Genomic DNA, 7600 nt, shown 5'->3' with positions numbered 1-7600 from the left:
TATATTTGAAAGCAGTTCTGAAATGTTTTGCCATGAGCTTTTCCACTTGCAGCAAACATTTTAAATGCTGAGATGGAAATGCAAAAGTCTTAAATTGTGACAAAAGATCAAAATATGTCATTGATATACTTTAAAAACATAAGGACACAAGCTGTTTGGATTAATGTATGTCATTTAATGTCAAACCTCAGTTCATGTTCTAAGATAAAACAAAAACTTAAGGAACAATAACAACATTTTTGGATGGCTTCCTTTGAGCCTTGCACTGCTGAACTTTTTTTCCTGGGTCGATACTTTAACTCCCCAATTATTTTAATCCAGCTGGCTCCATCACTAGCAGATGGAAAAGGAGACATGGATTTGCTGCAGATAAAAAGCTCGTGTTTAAGGCAAGTAAATAATTCCAGCTAGTTCCTATTGGGTTTCTGGTGGTGCCATATTTCCATGAACAACAGGACATTTAAAAAATATAAAACAACAATTGAATTGTCACAGTATGGGTGGCATTTCAGTTCTGCACCACTTCCTCACTGGACTAGAAGATAAAAGGCTGAAATATTAAGGGACATGGAGCCAGACATGCTTCATCTGTTCGCATCCCAGCATGGCACCAGAAATGCGCTTCTGAGAAAGAAACATTAAAATGAAGTCCCTGGGGATGTTAACCCTTGTGTCACTGTTCTTTACCTTTAGCCCACAAATTCCTCTCCTCAGAAAATGGGGGTAATGCCACTGTAGAGGCGAACACCAGGGTGTGTTTTAAATTACATTGGTGAAATCACATAGAAAAGCATGAGCTGGCTGCTGAGGACCTCCACCTCTCACCGAGGGCTGATTCAATGAGACTCCTCCTGGAGTCTCAACAGTGCAGCTAACTCCTTGCATCTCCAAAGCTTTTGGATTTCATCCTCTTTTTTTTTTCTCTTTTTTTTAATTTTTCCCCTGTGGCTTCAGCTGCAGCAGCTGAAACCCTGGGTCCTCTCTGCAGCCCTTCTCCAGCTCTTTCTCCATGGGCTTTCATGTAGCTTTTGCAGGGCATTCCCTCACTGATATCTCTGACTTCACCTTACTGTAGCAAAGGCAAAACTATTTCCAGCTTTACGTCTGTTTCTTCCCAGACCCTTTTTTCTTTTCTAAACAGCTTTCTTGGCCAAGGTGCCTGAACTGTGACTTTATCCAAGATGTATTTGAAATTTGCTGAAGACACATAATTGAGAGAAATGTGAGTATTTGCCAGTTTGCTTAGGAGAATGTGAAGCCTGGTGCCAGCCTCTGCAGTTGAAACTGGTGCCCTCTGTGTGGTCTAGTGTGGTCCAAAGGCATGCCAGGTGCTGTTGTAACAGCTCCCCAGAATCACAGGTACATCCCAGTGCCTAGGCTCGTGCTCTGACACTTTTAATTTTCCCAGTGCAGAGGCAGCCCAGTTTTATTATTTAGTCACTGATCACCGGTATCTCCATCTGTGTGAGGATTTAATGTTGTTTCTGAGAAGGTCCTGTTTGCATTCCATTAAGAAGTAGTCTCTCCTTCAAAGCTAGAGTAAAGCCTGTCTGGTTTCTAATTGTTTTAAGACAGAAGAAGAATGAGGAAATTAAATGGAACAGAAATGCAATGTGAATAGTAGGCTTTCAACTGCTTGGGAATCTTAAGTAAAATGTAAAATGCTTTTTTGAAAAGGTCATGTAGTAGAAACTATCAATTTTAATAAGACATTCCTCTCTACTGTTGAGGCAAAAGTGTCAATGAGCAACAACCTCCTACAAAAAGTGCACAAAGCAAAACCCTCTGCTGTATTTAAATACTATTGGAAATGGTGAGAAAATATACTCTTATGGAGCGTGCAATTTATAGCTTAAATAAAATCATATATATGGAAAGTCACAGTCTCAGTAAGGCTGAATGACAGGAATTAAAAAGAAGCTGACTTGTGTGGACTGAATTTTCAGAGCAGTGTCTGGGCAACTCTTTTGTAGGACTCTATCTTGCATGCAGAGAGAAAATACGTCTCAGCAGCACACAGTGAAGCACCTGCAATCTGAATTTCTGGGCTTCTATTTACAATGGTGATCAGGTACCTGCACAAAACTCATCATCATTTCCATGGAGAGTCACGTTAATTAGAAAAGCCTAGTCTCAGTCAGTAACAGCAGAGGTCACAGCTCCCATATAGACTGCCTCAGGCTCTCCAAGGTTTAATTGATGAGTTTACACAGGATCAACTGATTTTTGCCCACACCATTTAACTTGTTTTTCCTTCTTCCAGTCTATTTATTAACAGGTCTCTGTGTAGTAAATAAAGTTACCCATTTTCTTTGAAGCTTGGCTTTTCTTACTACACACATTTGCAAAATACCTCTAACTACTGCACATATGGATGAAAGATATAACTGTCTTTTTGTGACTAGCTTTTGCTGATTCACGCAAAAATACTTTATATGAATAAAATGATACCCCAGCAACTTAATGAATGACTGATTTACTCAATGTGTTTCTATTATTTATTGACAAATCTGAAAAAGCCATTTAAATATGAAAAAGGAATTGAATGTATGGATTGATCAAGTCAGAGACAAATGTCTCTGCTTGCAAACATGGTTACTTAGCTCCATCATACTCCAAAGTATACATACACCCTCAGTACACAACAGCTAATAGTGCCAATAATAGAGCTAATAATATTTGTTACCAAAGTTACTGTACTCCTTGAGCCTCTGCTTGCACCTACTGCCAGTTTCACTGGTGAAGAAGATGGAAGAATGAAAAGGCATTTTTTCAGCAAGACAGCAAGGAAGGAGGAAGGGTTATGTGATGAGAAATTAGCTTGGATGTATAAGAAAGCGCAGATTTTGAAGCTGCTGAGGTAAACCAAATATGACTACTTGCCAACAGACAAGTAAAGACAAGACTTCTGCAGATTTCAGTGGGTCCAGAGTTTCACTTCAGAAATGGAAACACAGTAAAAAGAAAAAAAAAAAAAGACAGCTCATGAGAGGATTTTAAAATGTGGATGACATACAGAAGGCAGCTAATAACAGCAGACACCAAAATGCAACTGCTTCTCTGTATCATTTAAATAGAGACACAACTTCTCTTATTCTCATAGCTTTACTTTGGACCTTCTCAATGACAGTAATTTTTGAAAGGAGCTCGTATCTTTGGGTCCTTCTCACACACAACACCAAGTCACATTGCAGAGCTGTAGTTTATGTTTTTAAGTGATTGCTTCATCACTTACAAAACGAAGTATTATGGTCATTTTAGTCTTTATGTGCAATTTTTAAAGACCTTGTTTTACAGAAGCTGAGTGTGGGATCCCTGCAGGCTTAATGAACAAAATTCATTCTGAAGATTACATATTATTGCCATCATCCAGCTGTCATCTCGCTGTCTATTTTGTGTGTTCAGTCAGTCACTATTTTCTTTCTCTAATTCCTTGGATGGGGCATTTTTCAATGTACCAGACAAGCAAAGCAATCAGATTTCCCCTCTGGCTAATGGGTAGCAAAAGTAGCAAAACTAGCTGGGCACAGCAAGCCTCTGATCTTAAGGAAGAGAAAATATCGTGTCTCATGTCAATTGTGCTGTTATAGTACTCTGGTTGAAAGTGGACAGAAAAGTAGCAACAAGGCTAAGAAAGGGCTGAAAAATGCTTACAGCAACTGTCTTCTTCCACATACTTCACAAATAATAAAGGGAGAAATAAAGACAGTGGTGGCTCCTTCACTTAGTGTTTAAGGTTTCTCAGTTCCAGCTTTTGCAGTGTCGCTGCACCACAAGAGCTTTCTGCAGCCATGGTACCCGCCCCGGACATCAAAAGGCTTGCTTTCATAAGCTGCATGGTGTGCAGGGCTCAGACTCACCTGGGTTCATCCAGGACTCTAGAAAAGTTGATTTCTTACTGTAAAATAAAGCCCTGCAGTAGAAATTTATCTCTCTTCTCTGTTGAAGTGACAATTTTCAAAAATTAATTCTTGCCTGTTATGAGATTACTGTTTCCCTATGACTATTCCTGAGAGTCTGTTATTGTACAATTAATCCAATTAACCAATCTTTTCCACAATAACCTTATCATGTGGATCTGTGTTTGTGGGTGGGCAGCTGTTATCACAGCCTGCTGGGGCAGGTCTCAGAAATACCACAGAAAGAAAGAATTATATTCATGCATCATTCACTTCTCACCTGGGGTGTAATAAATAGGAGTTCTTGTGATAATCAGTTGTCTGTCTCAACCAGGAGAAAAGAACATGTAAAAACCTCTCAATTCTGTTGTTCACCTAAAAATATGGTAGAAATTGCTGCACATCCCTCGAGAAAAATCTGGTGTTCTGTTCTTTTCTCAGTTAACAAGGATCTATAACAACTCAATCCTTGGTATTAATTTTTTCCTGTCCTTTGCAATATTTTTTCATGGCTGACTGACTTTATGCTGAGAGTATTCCTTCACTGTTTTGCTTTTTTCCACAGGCATACTTAATTTCTGGGATTCCAGTTTAGTCAGAGGCTATCTCTATTTTATCCTTACAAGGCAGAGTAAAACCTTCCTGTATCTATGCTGGGAAGTCTAGGACATTTCTTATATGCAATATAGTAACCTTCAGAGCAACACTTGGTATCACATAACATCTCTGCTTTCAGTGGTACTAGAAAGATTTAAACTTGCCCAAATGCGGTACCCCAGGACTCCCTGGGCCAGAAGAATCCTTCTATAGCAAGAGGGGATGTTGAGACAGTACGGAGAAGACACCAGGCATCTGTCTGCTGGGGAAAATCAGCACAGCCAGGCCAAAAGTGTCCTAATGATCTCAGCAAACAACAAAACCTCGAGCCTTCACCTGCTCAGTTCAGTTGCCCACACATGTGTGTCTGCCACTATTTCAGACACCAGCAGTGCCAGGGGCATCCCCATGGGGCTGGCAGAAGTACAGGACCTGTGGAAATGGAAGCCCTTAGGAAGAACAGGGAAGATCTGGACAGGGACCCATATAGACAAAAAGCAATCTGACTTCAGTGTTTTGACATACACCCTTTCTTCCCCGAGTTTTCCTTTTTCCCTTTTAATCTGTGATCTTTGAGCTTAGTGATTTATCCATCTCTTACCTACCTGAGACTAATCTACTGATTCTTATACTGGAGTCGGATATCACTATTTGGTACTTTAGAAAATGGCATTAGCATTTATTAGCATGTATTAGCCTTAATAAAAAGCAACAATATATTTGCTGTTTTGTTCCTTCAGACATGACCCACTGGTCTGAAACAATTTTTGAAACTCTTGTAGCAAAACCATAATACAAAGGTCACACAGTAGTGAGCAAATTAGAAGCATGCTCATGTTTTTACATAAAATGCATATGCGAAGAGGCAGATATGCATCTTGCCAGTGAAAATCCATAGTTTGGTGTGCTTTTCTAATAATGCATTTGGCAATTTAGAAAGTGTGCAATACAAATTACAAAATACATCACTGAACTAAAAAAAAAGCAAACCTACAAAGACAAAAAGTAATAAGCTGGAAACTGAGCCAAGAACACCCCATTGTATATGCAACCATTGCCTTTCATTTTCTTATACAAAGGGGAATATCTCACCTTTTTTTGTGCAGATGGTAGTACAAATAACACTGGATGAAATATCTATGTGAGTTTTAAATTGTACATGTTTGCGCCTCATAACAACCAAAGGCGGATTCTGTTCATAGATTAAGACAGTTCAAGATGTCTTGTTGTGAGCTGGGTATCTTAGTTCCCAATATACTCCATGGAAATCTAGACAATATGTCAGAAATTGGTTCATTTGTCCATGCTCTGGTCTGCAGTCCCATGTGAGATGCCCTAGGGCATCCCACCCTATCTCCAACCACCACCCCACACCATGCCCTTGAGGCATGAGCATCACATCAGCTCTGCCAGCCCAGTGCAGTCTCAGATGCTTTAGGGCATCAGAAATACCTGAGTTGCCTGTATTTAGAATAACTTAATAGACTGCTCCTTATGCCGTGTGCGGAGAGGGATTCATCTCCCTCCAGAGCAGACACCCACACATCAGCTGAGCAATTTCAGATGGCCAGGCAGGGGGTCCCATAAGGGTGTGTTGCTACTGGAGATGCTCAGGAGCATCCCAGATACCTACACAGGGTGGGCAGGCATGACACTAGCTTATGGGAGACTTTTCGTTCTGAAACACACTCTGGAGACTGACTGGCCTAAAATTTCTCTGTAGCCTTATGTTTAACCGAGTCAGTTCCTCCAGAAATCTCTGTTGCTTGTAACAGAGGCTTGACACCCAGTTCATAAGTAGACACACAAGTGCAGACACTTTGAGTTATTGAATCCCAACTCCATGGTCAGCCCTCCATAAAAATTAAAATTTGTGTTTTACAGGTCATGTTAAACAGTCAAGAATGTTTTGTGGTCATTTAAAAAAAATTACCAGATTTTATCTTATTTTCAAGCCATGGCCCACAGGAAGCCAGAAAATTATCTCGCAGACTTGCTCTGCCTTACACACAAAATGATCCTCCCTCTTTTCAAGAGCTGACACCAGACACGAGAATGACTCATAATCTTTCTCTTCAATGTACAAAAAGCTGAGACAGATAAAATGGAGCAGAAGACCTTCTTACCGAGGGTTTCTTTTAACCAGAAAGAGCGAAAAGAAGCATCATTCCTCAAAAACACGTTCACAAAGGCAACTAAAGAGCAGCCTGGCAACCCTGTCCACAAGGTTCTGGTATTGCTAATGTTTTGGCTTTTACTATTATTATTATATTATTTTTAATTATTTAATTATTATTAATTTATTTTATCAACAGCTCAATGTCTGAGTGGAGACCAGTGACAAGTGGTGTTCCTCAAGGATCGGTACTGGAACCAGTGCTGTTTAACATCTTTGTCAGTGACATGGACAGTGGTATTGAGTGCACCCTCAGCAAGTTTGCTGATGACACCAAGCTGTGTGGTGCAGTGGACACGCTGGAGGGAAGAGATGCCACCCAGAGGGACCTTGACAGGCTGGAGAGGTGGGCCCGTGCAAACCTCATAAAGTTCAACAAGGCCAAGTGCAAGGTCCTGCACCTGGGCTGACGCAATCTCAAGCACAGATACAGGCTGGGGGATGAGTGGATTGAGAGCAGCCCTGCGGAGAAGGACTTAGAGGTGCTGGTTGGTGAAGAGCTGAATAGGAGCCAGCAATGTGCGCTTGCAGCCCAGAAAGCCAATCGCATCCAGGGCTGCATCAAAAGAAGTGTGGTCAGCAGGTTGGGGGAGGTGAGTCTCCCCCTCTACTCCGCTCTGGTGTAACCCCACCTGGAGTGCTGCGTCCAGCTCTGGGCCCTCAGCACGAGACATGGACCTGCTAGAGTCCAGAGGAGGGCCATGAAGATGATCATGGGGCTGGAGCACCTCCTCTATGAGGACAGGCTGAGAGAGTTGGGGTTGTTCAGCCTGGAGAAGAGAAGGCTCTGTGGAGACCCTATAGCAGCCTTCAAGTACTTAAAGGGGGCCTACAGGAAATACGGAGAGGGACTCTTTATCAGGGAGGGTAGTGATAGGATGAGGGGTAACGGTTTCAAACTGAAAGAGGGGAGATTTAGATTGGATAT

Source organism: Leptosomus discolor, chromosome 1, assembly GCF_034619465.1.
Source record: "Leptosomus discolor isolate bLepDis1 chromosome 1, bLepDis1.hap2, whole genome shotgun sequence".
Classification (NCBI taxonomy): Eukaryota; Metazoa; Chordata; class Aves; order Leptosomiformes; family Leptosomidae; genus Leptosomus; species Leptosomus discolor.
Note: the sequence above shows the minus strand (reverse complement) of the source record.